Source organism: Bemisia tabaci, chromosome 3 (genome assembly GCF_918797505.1).
Source record: "Bemisia tabaci chromosome 3, PGI_BMITA_v3".
Lineage (NCBI taxonomy): Eukaryota > Metazoa > Arthropoda > Insecta > Hemiptera > Aleyrodidae > Bemisia > Bemisia tabaci.
In genome coordinates, this window is record NC_092795.1 from 60,406,200 (window position 1) to 60,429,217 (window position 23,018).

Here is a 23,018-nt window from a genome sequence, read left to right on the forward strand (position 1 = left end):
TGCAACTGCAACATTTACATGGACTGAAATTTGTGTATGATATTCCACTTCATGTGATCGTGCTATAATGATTTGAAACGAGAGATCTAAACTATAAGGAAACTAAAGTATTGATTAGTTAAAATTTGAAAACGATTAAAATTTTGGGAAGTTTTGGCGAGAGATTTAAAGGGTGACTAGCTATTCGTGTGATAAACTGAGTCGATTGAACCGATCATTTTCCAAATCATGTAAGCGCCAAAATTGCGAATGCGAGAAAAACAAGAAAACCCGTTTAATTCGCTTTGTTGAAAATCTGCGAATTCGGGAAAGTGTATTATGTTCTTTTAAAAGGTTATTTTGAAATCACACATGATTGATTATATAGAAAACGAAGAAAAAACATCCCCTCTACCACCAAAATGGAGATCGGCGCTTGCGTGATTTTGAAGATAATCGGTCCAATTAAGGGTGTTGTGGAGGCTTTTAGAATTTGAATGTTCGCCTCGGGATTTGAAGAAAGTTGTAAACTTTTTATCTATCTAGGACATGGATGTTTTCTTCTATTTAGAGCAAACATGGGCGACAGGAGATTATTACTTAACAAGGTGATCTGTGCCACCCCGTGTAAGAGTGTAAGCCGATGAGGGGATAGCAAGGGGGACTTGGATGGATGTGGCACGGAGAGGGGTGGGGGTGGATGCGGGGAGGGGGGTTGGAGAGATGACGAGGGGTTAACAAGCGCCGTGCTGCGGAAAAGAAAGCTTTCAAGGGCCCGGTCGTGGTGCAGTACGTGAGTGTGTGGAAAAGCTCCCCAGCAATGATGGATGGGGTGAGGTGGGAGGGTGGGGCGGCCTGGCCTAGAAACTTAATAGAAACTTCCCATTAAGAGTAAAAACTACTATGGCTTACGGCGGTCCCGGGAGCGGCGTTACACAAAGAACTTTAGACGTTATGGATAAATATTATGTTACTTGCTCTAAGCCCTGAGCTGCACGGTTCTAACGTGACACCGCGATAGGTACGCACCCAGTTAGCCTCTCATAGCAGGAAAAAGTAAGCAATGTACAAGTAGCACGCTTATGTTACTTTAAAATACATGTTTAGCCCTAAAAAGAGGAACGAAACAAATGAAAATAAACGAAATGGTGAAATGGTGCTGGGTCCACACCATGTCGCGGGGAAAACAAAGCCAAAAAGTTCCAAAAATTTCAATTAGACAATTTGTTACATACAGTTCGGGCCATTACTTAGTGTTTTTTCTCAAATGAAAATGAAGAAACCAAATCTGGGGATTCTTTAATCGGATACAGTAGTCTGAAATGATACATTTTCTTCTTTTAAAAAAATTGTCGTGAAAGCGCTTTATTTGCTATCGTCAATGAATTAGGTAGACAGTTGAGTCTCTACTTTAAACCCACGTGATTTTGGATATTCCACAGTAAGAATAGTTGCCAAGTGACAACGTGTGAAAACGCGCTTTTAGTTGATACACCACGAAGCAATTTTTGCCTTCATTTCTACACCTGTGCAATTTTGGGTACACAGAAGCACGAATAGTTGCTACGCGTAGGAATTTGACAGCGAGATAGTTTTTAGGACAGACAGGGAGAGTATTTAATCCTTAGAATTTATTAAGGATCGGTTCATGCTGTTGCATATTCCTTCAAAATTTCAAATGTTTTCTCAGAAGAGTTCTCAACATTTCATACCTTAAATCTCACTTGGACGTACCATATTTCCCACCTGTCTATAGTTCCTTTTTCAGAAATAGGTCCAATTAGGAGTTGATTTCAGTGTTTTGTTGAGCAAATCGTGTTCTACCTAAAATTTTAGTTGAGAAACATGCCTTAGAATGCACTGAAAAAAAAGTTACGGGCTATATAGGCATACCGTCCATTCTGGGCTCAGAGGCCGAAAGTTCTGGATGCTGGAGCCGTAGCTTCAACTGCTCCGGGCACTACGCCCGAAACATTCGGCCTCTGTTCCCGGAACGCGGCCGGTATGTCTGAATAGCCCTTAAGTGCTGCTTCCAAGGCCGGAGTTTTTTTCCAGTCTGCTTATATTTGTACCTTGTCTTTTGGTCTATTGAGGATGCACCGTATTGAAAAATGATACACTCGTCAAAAAAAGTAGCTTGAATCTAGAGTCCAGACTCTTAAAATCATTGACAAGAAAGAATAATCTTGATTCAAATGGAAATCCGCTTAAATCAAGAGGCTTGGCTCTTCGATTCAAGGAAAAAATCCGATTGAATCAAGAGTATTTTTTCTTATCGATGTTTTTTAAGAGTCTGGACTCTAGATCCAAGCTACTTTTTTTTTACCAGTGCATCATTAACTATTTTCCACCGACTATAGTAAGGGAGTGGGAAGGAAAAGAGATGGCGTTTAAAAGCCTGGTTTGACGACGCCGCATCCTTAGGAGGATGGCGGAGTTCGACGATTAACGAAATAAGACGCGTAGGAGTGAGGCGATGTGTTGACAAGGGGACATGAAAAGAACACCGACCTCCCCCTCCGTGTTTTGAGGGCGCGGAGACGGAATCTGGGAATGTTGATGAAGCAGAAATAAATGGAGAGATGCAGTAAGCTGCCGGAGATCACGTCTAATTACAATTTTCAAGTCGCGCTTAAATTGCCTGCCAAAACGTCAAGAGCTTCAGCCCCTCCCCCTACCCCCTACCTTCGCGACCATCCTAGTTTGTCATTTGAGTGTTTCGAGATGCGTTGCCGCGTCAATGGTGAAGCCTCTGGCAAACATCAAAGTGCCTGTAGTATTTTAGAAGTCATGTCATACACTTTTCCAGACGTGCGTATTACACGTAGGTATCTGCTATTTAATCGGATAGTCGATCAGTTTCCTTGATCACTGGGGAAAAAAAAGAAGAAAAAAGAAAAAAAAAGAAAAAAAAAAAAAAAAAAGAAAAAAAAAAGAAAAAAAAAAAAGAAAAAAAAAGAAAAAAAAGAAGAAAAAAAGAAAAAAAAAGAAAAAAAAAGAAAAAAAAAAGAAAAAAAAAGAAGAAAAAAGAAAAAAAAGGAAAAAAAAGAAAAAAAAAGGGAAAAAAAAGAAGAAAAAAGAAGAAAAAAGAAGAAAAAAGAAAAAAAAAGAAAAAAAAGGAAAAAAAAGAAGAAAAAAGAAGAAAAAAAGAAAAAAAAGAAAAAAAAAGAAAAAAAAGGAAAAAAAAGAAGAAAAAAGAAGAAAAAAAGAAAAAAAAAGAAAAAAAAAGAAAAAAAAGGAAAAAAAGAAGAAAAAAGAAGAAAAAAGAAAAAAAAGAAAAAAAAGAAAAAAAAAAGAAAAAAAGAAAAAAAAAGGAAAAAAAGGAAAAAAAGGGAAAAAAAAAAAAAAAAGAAAAAAGAAAAAAAAAAGGAAAAAAAGAAAAAAAAGGAAAAAAAAGGAAGAAAAAAAAAACAGATTGGATCTAGAGTCAAGACTCTCAAAAACATTGACAAGAAAATGTCCTCTTGATTCAATCAGAATCTAGCTTAAATCAAGAACCAAGCCTCTTAATTTAAGCGGATTTCGTTTTGATTCAAGCAAAAATCCGATTGAATCATGAGTAATTTTCTTGTCAATGTTTTCAAGAGTCTTGGACTCTAGATCCAATGTGTTTTTTTTCCAGCGATTGGTAGAACGTGGGAGAAAAGGAAATGTGACTGTTCAGCTTTAGATCCTTCATATACATACAAGGTTAAGAGTATAGTGCCTATGTAGAGAGGGTGCAGAAATGTCAAAATATGGAGCTCTCAGGGCCCAACAGAACAGCCAACCTTTGAAAACGAAGAATTTCACTGTCAATCTTCAAATTCCCTTATCAAAGTAAAATGGCCAAGGAATGTTCGTAGAGAGCGTTCTTCCGCTGAAAATGAGTAAATTTTGCAAAAAAGAAGTCAAATACGTGCTTTACCAACGAATGACCGTTCAATTTAAATTCATTTCGCTGCAGTTCCCATTGGAATGCATGTATTTTAGCAGATTAGGTTATTTTGTCACAACTCCTCCAATGATTGCTCGATTCAGAAACCAACGATAACCTCGCGCTTGGTTCTCTCGGTAGTTTCATTTTAAGCATGGAAATTACAAAAGCTCGGACACCCGCCAATAGATCGTATTCGATAATGGTTCGACTTGTCATTTGGTTCAAAACGATGGGACATAACCCGAAACGAAAATTTTATGATTCAAGTAGGAAACGCTAAAAATTTGAGAAAACTCCTATCGATTTCACTTTTCATTGTCGTTTCATACTCATAAGAATCAAAAATGTATCATATGGAACTCAGATTACTTGCAGAGAATTTGCAGGTGTCTGAAATTTGATGAATTTCGTGTTAAAGAGGAAATTACTGAGTGAACCGAACAGTTTTATACCCTTGGTTAATGAATTGAACAATTTATTATAGCGGAGAAGATATAACAAAATGATCTAATCTACTAAAATAAGCGTGTTGAAATCGGAAATGCCGCAAGATGACGTCACTAGGTGGTGCATTTGCTCACTTTTAAATCTATTTTTATACCATTTCCCATATCAGAAAAAAAATTACAAAAAATACTGTGAAATCTGCTTTTTAAGCACTTTCAGATGAAGCAATAAAAGATTCGCATGCAAATTCTCCATTGACTTTGGAGGCCATGTTTACATGTTGAACCGATCGATATGGATACAATCTCGCCTGTTGGCCGATTACTGAAATTGATAGACAAAGCTATAGACAAAGGAGACATAAGGGTATAAAGCAATCCTATTGGTTGAAATGGGTGGTTCTCATAGACTAAGGGGGAAAATGATAGACGAACTGTCGGGTCTCTCGTGGGTTGCCGTTAGTTAGTTTATTAACCTACCTCCTTTGTCCATTGCAACCACCCGCATCTACCAATGGGGTCCCTCCAAATCCTTTTGTCTTCTTTGTCTATCAATTTCAATAATCGGCCCGCTGTTCGATGTATCGGATCCATTCTCCTGGGTTGATGACATCATAATGCGGGACGAAGCGGCAACAATGAGCTTGTCCTACCCCCGACTCCGCACTCCCTCGCGTAAGTGATGACAAGACGACGAAATATATTGCGCGGATTCATAATTGACAACGGGCACGGTGTTAATTACCGCGGCGAGGGCCCGCACCCGCCGATCCCGCCCCCTCCCCCTCATCGGGAGGGACTCCCTGCCCCAGCCCCAGCCTCCGGCCCCCTCCGTCTTTTTACACTGTGCCGCCGCATGCCCCAGGCCCTAGCGCCCCGATACAAGCTCCACTTTCATCTCGCGTATCGCGTGCGAAATGGCGAAAAAATTCAAAGGAGGGAATAGCACTAAGTGGCCGCTGCGTCTTTGTAATTCCCGACGAGAAAAACCTTGTTTTTGGCTAAAACAGGGTTGCCATAATTTCTTCATTTCCATTGGCGGATCCAGCAAATCGGCAACATTGTTTTTCTCCATGTAACCTATGGCAATGTATCGATTCTTGGAGGGGTAAGGTGCTCCCACAAGAATCAATTATTTAGCGTGGGTTTAAATGGACGAAACCCGGTGTTGCCAAATCGCTGGATCCACCTCTGTTCATCTTTAAATTCCTTGACCATTCTTGCTTTTTCCCTATAAGTTCAACATTTTTGGAGTCTCTGACTTTCCCTAGCACTCGAATAAACCTTCCACTTATATTTTATCCTTCAGATAACCTCTGCTAAACGCTAAACGTATTAAGTTTCCTGATTTTCTGTGTGAATACCCTGATTTTTCCCGAATTTTTCCCGGTCGCCGCAAATTCCCTAACTTTAGCGGCTTTCCAGACCGGCGGCAATACTGCCAAAATTAGAGAGGGAATAGAAAAACCATTGATATAAGTTGTATATTGATGGCTAAGGAACAGTACCACCTATCTGTAAACTGACAATTTTGCAGTGACGAATTTACGTTACGTCATATTTATAGAGTTACGTTTGAATTTTTGTTTTGAATTATTGCTTTGGAGCGTTGCGTTGAGAGACCATACAGCATTTAAAATCCTACGCTCCTTCAATTCATCGGTTAGGCAATGTAACCTACCTAGAAGTTAAAATAGTTGTATCAATGATTTTGGTCACTTGGTGCAAGTTTTCACATAAGTTCAATTAAATATTGATGGCTAACGAACAACACCACCTTAGGAGCAGAGATTTTGAGACACCCCAACGCGCGTTTTTGGAGTTAGAACGCAGATATGAAACATAATCATTCGATTGAAGTTAGCTAATGGTTGATTATGTCAAATGATCAGCGGCAAATCTATAGTGCCTATTGCATGGTTGTACTGACTGCAATGAGTTTATCCGTTGCAAAAATGACGCTTGCAATAGTATAAGTGAATAATCACACGACTCCGCGAAGAGGCTAATGTGACAGGGTGCTCTCGATTAGCAAGGTTGTTTCCTTCTATCTCTTTTTTTTGTAAAATCGATGGAGGAAATTAAGCGAAACGGAAGTGGAGCTGGGTGGTCGAGAGCGTTTGAAAAGATCCGAAGTCCCTCTTTTAAGCGGAAAACAGAGGGGATTCCTCAGAGGATACTTGACCCATGCTGTTACATGACCCAATAGGTAAAGTATCACAATACAGTTCATGGGCCGCGCAGAGCGAGGTCATTAACCTCCCATATCCTGCTCAGAAAATTGCAAGGTCTTTATCACTTGATCCCGCATCTTGATGAGCGGCATTGCTAACGAGTCATCTATGGTGGTTAAGAATTAAGATGCAAACAAGACTGTCTTCAAATATTAACCTTTAAATGCACAGGACTGTCTTCAAATAATGATTATTAGATGCACAAGACTGTTTTCAAACAATAATCACTGGAAGTCTACAAAATTGAAGGCGCGATGGCACGAGGCGTTGTTTTTGTTGTAGAAATTATTAATAATGCTGAAAATGAAAATAATCGCAGATGAACTCTTTTTATCGTGCATTGAAATTCCTACCAATGCCTTGATTAGCTGGAAGGAGATGATCCATTTCGTGAACCTCTCAGTAGAGATCTCCGGAACCATGCAGACCCTATTTCGATTAAGATAAAACTATCGTGTTAAAGGTTCTAATTATTCCAACTTCGGATATTATTTACTTTATAATTGTATCGCGATGCGCTAAGTTATCAAGTAATGCCTGCATTTGCAGCGTTCTATAGCTATTGCCATTTTAGTTTTCCATTACCAAGAAAAATCAACAACTGAAACGAGCTCTTCAATGGGCCACTAGACAAGGTACGAATTTAAGCGATCTGATACATGTTTCTTAACCAGAATTTCACGTAGAAAACGATTCACACAACGAAAATTACGGAAACCAACTCCTAACGAAGATATTAACGTTTTTATTTCACATTGGTTACGAGGAATTTGAACTGCCCGCTCACAAGAAACTCAAAACTCTACGTGAGTCAAATCGCCCACTACAACGGTTTCAGCAAGCTTCTCAATCGAGCAATGTTCATTTCCCATCATGTGTTGTTCAAACTATTAGCAATTTGCTATAACTGAGCCAAAGCGTCAAGATTGAGGTTGCCAGATTTTTATATCGCAGAGACTGTCATGATAACGTTTAGCGCGCGATGTGAATCACGTAGAGCATTGAGTTTTCATGAGCGGGTGGTTTGAATTCACGCATTAAGAATCATTAAATATCTTCGTAAGGAGTTAATTTCGGTAATTTTCGTTGTGTGCATCGTGTTTTACGTAAAATTTTGGTTAAGAAACATGTATCAGAATGCTGAAATTCGTACCTTATCTAGTGGTCCATTGAATCAGTGAGAACGAAAAACACACCAATTCGACAAAATGAAAATAATCAAGACACACGCAAAAATACGCAGTAGTTGAAAAAGTTAGCACAAGAAAAAGATCTTTCGTGCCGAAAGACAAGTGACTGAGGACACTTTAAAGGTCCAAATTGGAACGGATGCGTTAACTTCTTTGATCTTTTTGAAAATTGACTCTCTTACATGAAAATTGAGCATTTTTGAGTTACCGAGTTGGTGTGTTTTCGTTCTCACTGATTCAATTAGAAACAGTATAAGTAAACCTATCTTGCGAAAAGAGTGATGCAGTGATGGTAGGAGAAATTTATGAAAATACTTAGGGCGCGAGGCATGTTCCGATGCATCGCTGATACAGATACGAGTAAGACTTCATTTTACAATTCCATGATATCAACTTCACGACATGGTTTCGGTAAGCCTGGCTGGTTTTTCCTCCCCAATCAAAAAAATAAACACTGGAAAAAAAACACATTGGATGTAGAGTCCAGACTCTTGAAAACATTGACAAGAAAAAATTCTCATGATTCAATCGGATTTTTGCTTGAATCAAAACGAAATCCGCTTAAATTAAGAGGCTTGGTTCTTGATTTAAGCTAGATTCTGATTGAATCAAGAGTACATTTCTTGTCGATATTTTTAAGAGTCTGGACTCTAGATCCAATGTGTTTTTTTCCAGTGAATAAATTAAATAATTAAAGTTTCTGTCAACATCCCTTGGCAGCAGGACGAGGGGCAAAAGGACTCTAAATCTAAATTTAAGAATATCCTAGATCTTCATCTCACCATAAACAAGGCCATCATTATTCTTGAAGCTGGAGCCAAAAACCGCATATTTTGTGTGAGGATGCCCGACCGAACGTTCCTATTTTTACCGAGAGACTTGGAAAGTCGTCGCAATCTGATAAAACCGCCGGGGCTCCAAAAACCGAAGAGCAGAACGCGGGATGCGGCAGTTTCCGACTTAATTTGCAGATCAAAACTCGGCTCCGAGTGCTTGAGCATCACGTCGCTCAAATTCCAGTCGACTGAAACTTCAGCCAGCCTTGAATTAGAGGCTCGAATTCATCATGATTACACCCAACTTGCTGCGTCTCGGAGCCGACGGAATAATAGATCCCCGGCCCGATAAAACGCCGCTCCGCCATTTGCTGATTCCTAATTAAAAGTTGTTCATTTTGGACCCGCCCGGGAAACGCATAGGGCTCTCTTTCATGCGGGTCTGAGTATTCTCCAGTTTGTCACGTTTAAAAATAGGCACTTCTGATGGATTCACAATGCCTCTTTTTTTCTCTCCGCTGAAAAATGGGAAAACGCATCGAACATCACTCCGAGACGTCCGTGCCAACGCAGTCTGAGAGATGTTCATCAGAAACGACGTGTAAAAAATAGGCTCGCACTGGAAAAAAACAGCTTGGATCTAGAGTCCAGACTCTTGAAAACAACGACAAGAAAAAATACTCTTGATTCCATCGGATTTTTGCTTAAATCAAGAACCCAGCCTCTTAAATTAAGCGGATTTCCTTTTGATTCAAGTAAAAATCCGATTGAATCAAGGACAGTTTTTCTTGTCATTGTTTCGAGTCTGGACTCTAGATCCAAACGGTTTTTTTTCCCAATGCGTGTGAGATAAAAGTGACTTTATCAATACGGGTGCCTCTCTGTCGTAAGAACTCATCTCAAAACCGTATGAGCCCCAGAAAGCGTAGTTTCATATGGACTACATTTTGCAATTTGGACCTATAGATTCTAGCCCGGTTTAAAAACAACGTATGTGCCATTAGATTCCCTATGCACATAAGTGTTTTTCCAGAAGAGCCAAAATTTATAGTTCCGAATTGCAAAATGCAGTCCATATGTAAAGTAGGGTGAAAACTGAGATGCGCCTTTACGCCAGGCGCCGGTATTGATAAAATCACTTTTATCTCATACGAGCTTACTAGCACACAGAGACAAGAGACCCTCCACTAGTATCTTGGCCATCGTGGAAGTTTTCACTTTCGGGCCTTCAGCACTGCTGACTTACCTACATCGTTGATGTTCAACAACCTGTTGGTAGTTTCGTTTTGCAAACAAGCCGAAAATGGCCCAAGTTTGGGAAACTTGTTCAGCTCATGACGTCACCCGAAGCTCATCATCCACCATGTAGGTAGGTCAACAGCCGAAATTAGGATGATGACTGTTGCTCCCTTATAATTCTCCATAAGGAATTGTTGGATCCCCGAAAGTAAAAGCTTCCACCTGTCGCCAGGAGGCCAGTGGAGGGTCTCTTGTCTCTGTGCGAGCCCCAGAAAGCGTAGATTTCATACGTAAAGCAGGGCTCATTGGCTGCGGAGCGTCTATCATATCTCATGGCTGCGAGAGACCTTATCCATTATTTTTTTTTCAAAGTAATAGAACTTCTTTGATTATGAAACAGGATCCTTGCGTTTGAATGAATCTCATTGCTGAACCACATGATTCAATTATGTGAGGACTATGCTCCAACACACGCAATGGATCGATCTAAAACATTGAATATATTTTTCGGGATACTTCCCACGTTTTCCTTTTTGTTCTCGGTTCAACCGAACAAACTTGGTGTCGGACTAGTGCGGCGGAATTTGAATCAAGCCAATCTTCAAGTTGGAACTTTTCTTCATGAATGCGTTCGTTGCGCCCCGGATAAAAAGTTCGACAGTTGATAAATATGCAGCTACTTAGAAAACACAATCAATCGGCGAAGAACAAGAATGAAAATGCGGAACTACGGGACGGACCGAGCAAAGAAATAGGGGATGAAAGCGGGAAGAGCGGCAGGAATGAAAGAAAACTATCGTATCTTAAGGAAGCCATGGACGTAAATCACCAAGAGGAATTACTGGATGTTAATTCATGCTCATGAGTTTCGGTTCTGAGATACGGCCGGGCGGCCCCTCCCCCTGGTAACCCGTCGATATTAAACTTTAAAAATGGGTCAAAGTTTCTCCCCTCTCGAGGACTCCACTTGGAATGACTTCCGTTTTAATATTATTATTTTTCTCGGTTTCTCCTCCTGCTGGGCTCCAAATGGGATTACCCTCTTTGCCAATCCGGGAGCGCATAATAAGAAAGCACCAACGCACAGTGGATCGAGTCGATTAGAGCGGTCGCACATGAATTTTTTTGCCAAAACTGCAAATTTAAATGTTTATCTCGTCAAATTTCAAATTTTGAGGGTTTAATCCTACGGAGAATTTTACGAGAGAACCAATGGGACTATTTTTAAGCCCTCAAAATTTTGTAAAAAATGGAGTTATGTGCTTTTAAAGTTCCCAAATTTTGTCCGACCTCTCCTACTGAATTTATCCAGCGTGCGTCGACCGAGCTCCGTCGGATTCGGTCCACATGCTCCGATTGACTTCTGGGTCATGAATGAGAGTCCTCATACTCCAACCTCAACATCATAATCACGACCAAAAATTTCCGCTTGGCGGCTACTTGATTGGCACGATCAAAACAAAACTCGCTCATCTTATCACTCCGCTGACGTAAGGGCGTATCTATATTACAACATGAGCCCTGGAAAGCTTAGAGTTACATAGGGAACAGGGCGCACTCGAAATTTGAGATACGCCCTGACGTCAGAGGAGCAACGAATCTGGGAAGCCTCAAATCGGAGCAGGATTATTGGAGTTCCCAGGACGAGGCGTAGCTCTCGTCAGGTGTGCTAATGGAGATGTTGTATGTGTGAGGGATTTGCGATTTGACTATCGATTCTTTTGTAAAAGTTCGCGAGAAACACGATGGTTCCACTGGTTTTCTCTGGAAATCAACTCCCAAGCTCAAAAAAAGCTCTCAGTTGAGGCCAAAATGGAGGGGATATCCCACCTATCCTGAAAGTCCACCTCTATACATCAAGACTAACTCTCCATGCGAAAGATAGGGAGCAAATACATTAGCAGAGATGCCGTGTTTTCAGTTTTAGAGTCTCCAAATAAAGTGGCAGCCCTGTCAATGTATATTTGTTCCCTATCTTTGCATGGAGAGTTTGTATTGATGCAGAGGTGGACTCTCGGGACAGCGTGGGGTATCCCCTCCATTTTGGCCTCAACTTGAGAGCTTTTCTTGAGCTTGGGAGTCGATTTCAGAGACAACCAGTGGCACCGTCGTGTTTCTCGCAAACTTTTACATAAGAATAAACAATCAAATCGCAAATTCCTCACACATGCAACATCTCCATTCGGAGCAGGAATATCTAAGTTCCCAGGACGAGACGTAGCTCTCGGCAGGTGTGCTAATTGAATGATTAGGAATCGTTTAAATTTGTTTTAATGCCCTCATGATGTACATGATAATGATGATCAAATAACGAAATCACGCATCCCCACTGCGATGTTTCAAACTTTGCGCTCCTCTTATACCTTTTTCGCAGGTAAACAAATAAACTTTAGAGCTTGAAAATACAAAACATTTTGCTGATAGAGAAGGAAAATCGAGGAGGGTTTCTTCTGGTTTTCCGAGGGCAAAATAAATGATAATTGGAAGTTTGAAACGTCGCAAACAGAGATACGTAGTTTCGCACTTCAGCCATTAATATTATCTACAAGCAATAAGTCTACACACGTATTAGCGTGGCGTGTCTTGATGAAGAATAATAATAATTGGATACACTCATTTACATTTCCATTAAATTTGCGATTAATGCAAAATGTTTTTTCCGCTGAAACACTCGCGCTTTCTCCCTTAATCCCTATTTACAACACCCCTTACCTCTTCCCTACCCTCTGGCGCACGTTCTACTATCACATTAAGCATCTAAAACTGCCCTACAATGCAACAAGGCCATATCTCGGAAGATTATTTCTGATCTTAATTAGCGTTGCAGTGAGTGGCATGTAACTTAGCGAGGAAACCTATCCATGGCCAAGAATTGAAATAAAAATATTCCAATGCAGACGGATGGATCAGCCAATCCGAGATCTTTTAAAAATATTTAAAATAAGAGCATACAGTCACCAATAATTCCGAGGAACAGAAAATATTTAATTAAATATACTGACTATTCGAATTAGGAGCTGAATCTGACCAAGCACTGACACTGTTTCATGTTGACAGTAAAAGTCGAGTTTGAAATTACCTGTAATCAGAAGAAAGAAAAAAATCAATCAGTATGGCTAATAAAACCAAGGCAAAATGCAAATGGCAACTCATTAGGGAGCAAATGAAAAGGGAATATTATTTGAATCAGTGATCAAGAGTGGCGGTAGCCACCCCCGGTCGAGGAAAATGACGTTCCTACTAAAGTCCCGATAACAAACGGGTGGCCGACACTCTTAGTCACAGGCAACTCCCCTTAATCTGAAAATTGATTCGATTTAGAATGGAATTCAAGCAAACGGCGGCACGGATTCCAACGATCTTGGTGTCTATGGACGCAGCTAAGTTAGCCGGATGGCGTTTAAGGGTTTTCATTAAGATCCATTGAGTTTTCCAAAAACTTATAAGCACTTAATGACCCAAAACAAGGAAAATTTTAACTTTTTACTTTGCCGGTAAATTTGAATTTCAAGAATCCAGGGTCCTGAGAAAGTCACTCAAACTCCGCGATAACGGTAAACCTTAGACCCATAAAAGTGGGTACCTAAAGAATCGTCATGTTACCGCGTCCATGGGTTTTTAACAGTTTTGTAACATTCCTAGTGATCTTAAAGAGAAATTACGGAAAATACGACTAAACTGCCCCGTCATGACCATCTTTAACAACAGATTTCTCGCTTACACCGCCGCAGATCGTAATGGAGCCTATATACAAGGGCACTCCGTGAAGATGTGAGGATTTCATTTTGCCACAATAAAAAAGCGCTTTATCTCACGGATAATCCAGCATCCGCTTAACATCCTTCAAAATTTTAGCTATAATTTTTGAATTTAGAAAAAACCAGTAACATAATGGTTCAACGCCATTGGTTCATTCTGTTCAGGTTCGTCCGAGTTTCGGGAACGAAATTCCTGTCGTCGTTATCAACCTCCATCTACTGTATTTATTTGTGAATAATGAACAGATTTAATTTAAAAGTTCAATTCATTTTAGATCCTAACTAATATTACACACTTATATTATTACGCCCCACTTTTATCCCGATACACTACTTCATTGGTTTCTTAAAAATCTCAAGTGATTTGCTGGTCGGTCGTTACCAACCTCTTTAACTAACTATGTGAAAAGATTTACCTTATTTGGATAAGAGTTTAATTCTTTGTAGATGCTAACTACTATATGTACGTACTCTTATTATTACGTCTCACGTGTTCTACTGGAGCCCGATATACCTTAATTTCTCTTAAAATGTTCAAAAGATATCTTTATTTTATTGAACGATATGTGACAAATTTTTAAGTGAGGTTATGTCGTCATGTTTATGTCAGTACCTGACCTAAGCGATAGATGTAATTCAGGTAAATGTACGTTAAACGAAATTACACCGAAATTGTGCCAAACTCTAAAGAGGAGCAGCATTTACATCACAGAATGCATGCTCGTGACTAAAGTCTAAAAATTACTGGAATATGAGCCTCGGCCTTCACATGGCGACTGTCACTGAACTTCGACCGAAATTTATTCGCTCTACATCTTGCCATCAACCTATGTGCTCTGGAGTGATTATGTTTCTCTGAAGTGTTTGTTATTTACATTAAGAACATGTTTCCTTCATGATTTATCTTGGAATCCTCCTATTTCTTCTACCGTTCTTGTTACGCGTGGCTTGCGAACCTGAGTATGTGAGGCACAATTCCATCCCTTTTCGGAACAGTCAATCATAGATCAACTTAATGTCACACAATCAAAGATCTTTGACTGTGAGCATTTGCTCAAATTGGTTTCTTCCGAGTCTCTTTGATTTGCGTCAGGAGTTGTTAGAAACATCATTTTGCCCAACAATAGTAACAAGGTCTTATTGAAAGGTATGTACTCGTATTATTCTCATAATTTCATAAGTGATGATGAAAACACAATGAAGGCTTCATTTTCTTGCATCGATTACCGTGTGAAATGGGTGCGCCCATTCTTCCTCCATACAAAAGCGTAACAGAATAAATGCTTATCTGTCAAGAGGACTACAGTAGTAATATACGTAGGTGCCAGTTCCTACCCAGTGCCATTGAATAAGTGCGATTTGTGTCAATCAAGGCTGAGTACAATTATATTAACAATTATCTTTATCTCAGCCAGAAAGTAGGTACTTCATGAATCCTGTTACTTAGTCTATGAGCCTGTGCCTGATCGCATCAGCCCCAGTAAGTGAGAGGATATACCCACCTAAATCGGAATGGAAAAGCTTTGTTTAAATCGCCGGCCCTCATTCACGTGCTCGCTTATGTCAGGGGATAATCTCCACCCCTTATAATGGATATTTAGTCACAGTTCTCAGTTTGAAATGAGGGACCAGTTTGCTAGAGGGAAGCCTCTGCATAGGCGGTTCCTTACGGGTGGCTGCCAGTGGGTGCCGGGGCACCCCCAAGCGAAAATTAAGTACGGTTAATTGGAACTTGTGAACTTACTGCTTTTATAAGATCTGTATTCCACTCACACTGGAGAGAAATCCCAGCAATATAAGCGAAAATGGTTTTAAACCGAATAAATCATTGATGATGCCGTGTTTTACCAAAGATTCTAACTGATTTTTTTATGGTAAGATTGCGTTAGTTTTGAAATGGAAAGTTATTGCTAAAAAGATTTTCTAGAGTCGCATTGAATTTATAGGTATTTAAGTAGAAAGGATAGGAGAGAAAAAGAGATAAAGACGGGCGTAGGAAAGGGATACACGTATAAAACTTTGAGGGCCGAAACTTAGGCTTCTCCTGAGCGAACCGTCCTGTTCGGGTTCCGGTCCTCCGACATTTTCCACCTCTGGGCCACTCCCCCAAGCATGAAGGGTCTTCGAACCGCCTATTGAGCCTCTGGTGCACGCTCTGTGGTCATTCACGTTATTGAGTGGTTTGTTTTACATCGAGTCATAAGGTTATGTTTGGCACCCACTTATTGCTATTTATACTTATTGCTAGATAGATGTTTACTGAAGTGATTATTCCATTTTGAACCTAGCGAGTGCTTTCTAAGCTCAGCTCCCAGCAGGTAATTACGCCAGTGAAACAGTGCACGTAAAATATCAGTGTGGCGGAGTCAGTATGGACCTACCTAGTTTCTGCACCGCTAATCGTCCAAGGCTGAATGTGATAAATCAATTGGTATCATTTATGAAAGAAATGGAAAGCTCGCATATCACCTTACATATATTAGACTAAATGCTCTTATCAAGAGATTGCCGTTTCGGTTTATGTCTGTCAGTGAACCTTGAAAACTCAAGGAAACTAAGGGGTAAATTTTTCAATATTTTTATCCTTAAAATGCCTGTATTTACGACCAAATCTATCTCCGTGGCATTTGCATTTGTTAAAATAACTTAAGCACTCTACCTATGTGGGCAAGTATATGATTTGACAAATTTTATGGTGAAGCGATATTATTCGAAATTAATCCAAGAGAAGGAAAAGCTAGTTTCATTGCATGCGGCAGGTATTTTTTTGCAATGGCCGATGACTTATAAGGTCAGTGAGAATTCTCTTAATAGGTATTCATTGTCAGAACCTGCAGCCTGATTGTCGAAATTGTGTTGTTTGCTCTCGGTAACATAGATGACATAGGTCAAAATGGCAGTACGTGATTGGTCGCGCTATGTCTTGTCGCTGTTTGTCGTGCCTCTGATGGGTGGAACCCTAGACCAAGCTAAAGGCATCTCTTAAGTTTCTGACAGTATGTGGTCCAGTCCACCAGACAAAGGCACAATAAAGCTGCGATAAGACATAGTTGATCAATAACGCTCCAACCTTTTAAACCAATGTCATCTGTGTCGCTACCTTTCAAACACAAATTTTCAACAATCAGGCCTGCTGGCACCCTCAAGTTAGGAAGATCATCTTATGCGATAAGTATGCCTGTTGCCAAATTTTCAAAGAGAAATTAAGTATTCGGGGGAGATGAAAATATTTCTCAATTCATTGCAATCATCGACAATTTTTCTTTTACAATGCTCCCTTAGAGTATGGTGCACCTAGAGTTTGTAGGAACAAAGTTTGGATGTTTGGATGCTCTAAAGAATAATAATCCCAAAAGTCATGAAAATACCTAGCTAGTTTAAAGTCATGCCACACCAAATAGCCTCATTTTGGTAAAATTTGTGCTCTACTACTTCATTCACTGGTTGTTTCATGAATAATTCATCATTCCATACGGAGTACCTATGATTGTATAAGGCAACGCTCTCATGAATTTCCATAATCATCTGATAGGTGCTGAGTGATGAAATTCAGTAATCGAAAAACTTGCGCTAGCATTAATACAAACATAGGTGCGCTTAAGAGGATGATGTGCGTAGTTGAAACAAATGAGCAAAATTATTTTATAACTTGGAATAAGCTTACAGTTGTAATGCCTATGACAATAAGTTATACTCTTTTTCCATTAATTTTCTCACGCAGGTAAATGACAACTCGATAGCATTTAAAACCCCTCCCCCTCCCCTGTCACCCTTTCCTGTGAGCCTTTCCAATAGGTACAGATACATTTGAACTACCTAGTAGCCCCACTACTTTCAACTACCTATTTCCAGACTGATCACAAGTCGGTGGGGTGCTATTTAAAATTTCCGCTGAATGTGTTAGTGCTTTAGCAGATGTTGTTGTTTACTTTCCATTCATTCAGGATTTTCAAATAGCCAATAGTACCTACTTAATATTTTATGGCCACACCTTTCTCCATTCAAAAACGAGCTGATATAAACTACAAAAACCCTCAAAAACATTTTCGGGCAAAAAATCCGTCGAGGAAATGACGTGTTTACATCTTAGTAACCAAAAACATTCCCTTTCACCCCTCCAAGAAGGTTGATAAACTAAGTAAGTAACTATGAGATGACAAAAACCTCATCTTAAATTCTCAGGGTCCACCAAGGCCACATATGTCCAAAAACTTACTCCTTATGGTTTAAAAAAAAGAAACAAAAAATAATCCCTCAACAATAAGAAAATTTATAAAAAAACCGATTTTGTGGTTCACAGATATGTACATAAATCCTTCGAATGAACTTGAAATCAAAAAATTCGGTCGAGAAAATTTAAATGAATGTTCTCCTTCAATTATGAGTTCCGCAACAAGCACGACTCGCTTGAAGCTTTCCATACACGAGCCGCAAGAAACTAATTTCTTCTTTCTTACCTACTGAATGTGAGGAGAGCGGGAACATTTTACTTTTTCCTTCATTTAAACAGGAGCAACAAGCATGGACTCGGGCGTTGCTGAAACCCTTTCATTAAGAAGAGATCGCGAGAGGCCTTTACCGCGTTCATCTCCAAAAGGATTACTCCAGAATTTCACATTTTAATAATTTAAACGATTCATCTGTTCTTCTCTTCTCTCCTTCTGTCCATTGACAGAAATACAAAATTTTTTCCGACTCACTGACGCGACCCGGCTCGATGCGTAAACAAGTGTGGGATTACCTCTAAAGTATATATAAAAAAAAAAAAAAAAAAAAAACAAAAAAAAAAAAAAAAGAATAACACTTAATCACAGCATGAGGTGTGAGTTTTCTTATATCGAAACTTAATTCAATTTTTTTAAATACCTCCTCTTGTCAAATGGACCCATTTCGTGAAAATGAAAAAAAGGAAAAGTAAACGAAAACTTTTAGCCTTCTCACCATCCAAATCATATGGTAAGCTTACAGTAAAAGCAACCATGATTTAGATTCAGCGAAGTTAATCGAAAGAGTCTGAAATGTACCTATGTGGTAAAATGGGTCCACTGGTAAAACTGAAGCTGGCGTCAGGGATAAAAAGGCACCGTTTCACTGAGAGCATCGAGCCGGTCGCGTCAGTGAGTCGGAAAAATTTTGTATTTCTGTCAATGGACAGAAGGAGAGAAGAGAAGAACAGATGAATCGTTTAAAATTATTAAAATGTGAAAATTCTGGAGTAATCCCTTTTGGAAATGAACGCGGTAAAGGCTCTCGCGATCTCCTTAATGAAAGGGTTTCTGCAAACGCAAGAGTCATGCTTGTTGCATCCTGTATAAATGAAGGAAAAAGTAAATGTTCCCGCTACTCCTCACATTCAGTAGGTAAGAAAGAAAAGAAATTAGTTTCTTGCGGCTCGTGTATGGAAAGCTTCAAGCGAGTCGTGCTTGTTGCCGGAACTCATAATTGAAGGAGAAAATTCATTTAAATTTTCTCGACCGATTTTTTGATTTCAAGTTCATTCGAAGGATTTATGTACATATCTGTGAACCACAAAATCGGTTTTTTTAAACTTTTCTTATTGTTGAGGGATTATTTTTTGTTTCTTTTTTTTAAACCATAAGGAGTAAGTTTTTGGACATATGTGGCCTTGGTGGACCCTGAGAATTTAAGAGAGGTTTTTGTCATCTCATAGTTGACTTACTTAGTTTATATCAACCTTCTGGAGGGTGAAAGGGAATGTTTTTGGTTAATAAGATGTAACACGTCAATTTCCTCGACCGGATTTTTTGCCCGAAAATGTTTTTGAGGGTTTTTAATGAAAACACACTAACTCGGAAAAGTGATAATGTTCAAGAGAACAAAAACTGTACAGTAGTGAAGAAGTTGGTCTAAAAAAAGCTTTTTGGTGCCAAAGGACAAGTGATTTGGGAAACTTCAGAGGCCTAAGTTGACACGGATACCCCATATTCAATGACTTTTATAAAATTTGGGCAAACGAAATCTGGAAATTATAATTTCTTGAGTTGGTAGGCTTTTGTTCCCACTGATTTCATATCCTTGTTATGCATGAGGTGACGATACCTATTTGGACCGCGGCTAAGCAGGAAGGAACCGAGCAACATCAGCGATTGCCAAAAACTGGGCGGTTAGGCTGGTTTTTGTGCAAATTTCAGTTAATTTTCTGCATAATACGAGACAAATTCCTCACAATTTTCAAAGGAATCCGCACAAACGTTCTCTTGTAAAAAATTAAATTGCCCGGTCAAATTTGGCAATAGCTGAAGTGGCTTGGTTCCTTTCTGCTGCACGCGGTCAATTTCAATTAATCATGAATCGATGGATCACATTTAGCAAAAAGGGAGCATCGTGATTACAGTATTAGTCCGAGAGCCAGCGACTTTGAGTGACAAACTCGGGATACATGTTTTGACCCCCTAAATCGATAGCCTTGCATGCACTGAAACGGAAAATTTTTGTCCTGCCGCCCTCTAGCCTGTGCCATCACCCTCATCTAGGCCCTCAAAGTGGTCCAAAAAACACCATCTGGTGGACAAACTCCTGACGCTCGGCAGACAAGTCTATTATTAAAGATCATACCCAGGGTGACTAGAAAAACTTTGTCTGCCGCCTTCTAGCCTGTGCCATCACCCTCATCTAGGCCCTCAAAGTGGTCCAAAAAACACCATCTGGTGACAAACTCCTGACGCTCAGCAGACAAGTCTATTATTAAAGATCATACCCCAGGGTGACTAGAAAAACTTTGTCTGCCGCCTCTAGCCTGTGCCATCACCCTCATCTAGGCCCTCAAAGTGGTCCAAAAAACACCATCTGGTGACAAACTCCTGACGCCTAGTGTGGTTGCAGATGTACTCCTGTGAGCAGCTTGTGTAATAAAGTTTGAATGATACATCATTCTCTTCGTTTTGTTCATGTAGAATCCGATTTTCGATGTTGTCAAGTCCAAAAATGATGCTGGTGCCCCCAATGCAAGATGGCGCCCAAAATACCGCCCCGGGGTGTCAAATATTCCAAAATTTGAGATATATTGTCGAGTTTGGTATCCATTTATATGTAATTTGGTCGTAGAATTCATATCTGGTGTCAAAAAATAATTTCAACCCCTTAGGGTCCGTCAAATCCAAGATGGCGGCCAAAAATTTCAACTTTAATGATAATTACCCAAGATGCACCTTTCACTGTCGAATGACGTGTCTTCATTTATGTTAATTAGGTCAGAAAACCTACAAGGGAGGTCTACAATGCCACTGCACCCTCTGGAGGGCCAGGGTTCACCCCCTCCTACCCCCAATATGGCCGCCGCGGAGGGCATAAATAGTGACATTCTCTCAGAACGTCATAGTAGGTGTCCATTCCTATGTAATTTGAGGCGTAAATTCCAAATTTCAAGTCATAAATCGCAAATGTGAGACTTGCAATGCTTATACCCTATATGGGGCCAGGGGAACCCCCTCAACCCCCTCTTCTTTCTAATATGGCTGCCATGGGGGGCATAAGTAGTGAAATTCTCTCAGGACGTCATGTGAGGTGTCGATTCTTATGTAAGTAGAGGCTTATATTCCGAATTCCAAGTTGAAAATCGCAAATTAGAGGTCTGGAATGCCATTTCACCCTACGCGGGCCAGGAGCAGCCCCCTACCCTCTTCAAAACGGTCGCCGGGGGGGGGCATTAGTTGCAGTGAAATTCTCTCAAAAGCGGCATGTGAGGTGTCGATTCTAATGTAAATAGAGGTTAGATTCGGAATTCCCAAGTCGGAAATCGCAATTAGAGGGTCTGGAATGCCATTACCCCTACGGGGGGTCCATGAGCAACCCCGTACCCTCTTCAAAACGGGCCGCCGGGGGGACATAGTTGCAGTGAAATTCTCTCAAAGCGGCATGTGAGGTGTCGATTCTCATGTAAGTTGAGGCGTAGATTCCGAATTTTAAGTCAGAAATCGTCAATATCTCAAAGTGACAAAAACACTTAAGCATGGCAATCGCTCTGGCCTTCATCTTGGAATAATGAATGCATCTTGGGTTGGGTTCAGTTATGTCGAAAGAGCTGGAAATGAATCGGATAATTAATGGTGATTGACATATTTCACCGGTGTACTTTTTCAAATGTACACAGATGATTCATATTGGTTTCTGGTTCTTTCATTATTAGATAACTGGATAATAGATGGTTCTTTTTGTAATCGATTTTCTTCTAGCAGGAGCGTGCGTTTTGTTGCAGATAACGCAGGAAACTGTAGGTGTCGCTTCTACTAGGAGAACGAAACCCTGCGCTACAAAAAGCACTCAATTATCCAGTTGTTTTAATTGCAATTAAACTGAGTGCGTTCATAAACAATAACATAGGAACTCTGAATGCAGATACATACTTCGTCGGCAAAAAAAATTAATTTTTTGGGAATTTTAAAAATGAAAAAGACAGACGCCCATCTGAGTCCTTTGCGTACATAGAAAAAGAATACGCGTGAAATTTGTCAATTACCATTAAAATCACCAATTCATTTCCAGCTCTTTCGACAAAAATGAACCCAAGCAGCATTTTTAGTCCAAAATGTAGGCCAAAGCGGTTGCCATATATAAGTATTTTCGTCACTATGGGATATTTACATGTTTTGACTTGTGATTCGAAATCCACGCCTCAGATTAAAAACAAATCGACACCTACTATGCCGCTTTGAGAGAATTTCACTGTTCCTATGTGGGCGAATATTGGAATAGCGGACATTTCAGGGTGAAAAAAGTCGATAAATCAAGTTCATAATTTCCCTTGGAAGTTATGTGTTTTCCTTAATTCTGGACGATTTCTGGGATCTGAAAACGTATATGAGGATCCCAATGTTATGAATCGACACCTCACATGACGTCCTGAGAGAATTTCACTACTTATGCCCCCATGGCAGCCATATTAGAAAGAAGAGGGGTTGAGGGGTTCCCTGGCCCCATAATAGGGTATAAGCATTGCAAGTCTCACATTTGCCGATTTATGACTTGAAATTTGGAATTTACGCCTCAAATTACATAGGATGGACACCTACTATGACGTTCTGAGAGAATGTCAACTATTTATGCCCTCCCGCGGCGGCCATATTGGGGGTAGGAGGGGGTGAACCCTGGCCCTCCAGAGGGTGCGTGGCAATGTAGACCTCCCTTGTAGGTTTTCTGACCTAATTAACATAAATGAAGACACGTCATTCGACAGTGAAAGGTGCATCTGGGTAATTATCATTAAAGTTGAAATTTTGGCCGCCATCTTGGATTTGACGGACCCTAAGGGGTTGAAATTATTTTTTGACACCAATATGAATTCTACGACCAAAATTACATATAAATGGATACCAAACTCGACATATTCTCAAATTTTGGAATTTTGACCCCGGGGCGGCTATTTTGGGCGCCATCTTGAATTGGGGGTACAGCATCATTTTTGGACTTGACAACATCGAAAATCGGATTCTACACTGAAAAAACGAAGAGAATGATGTA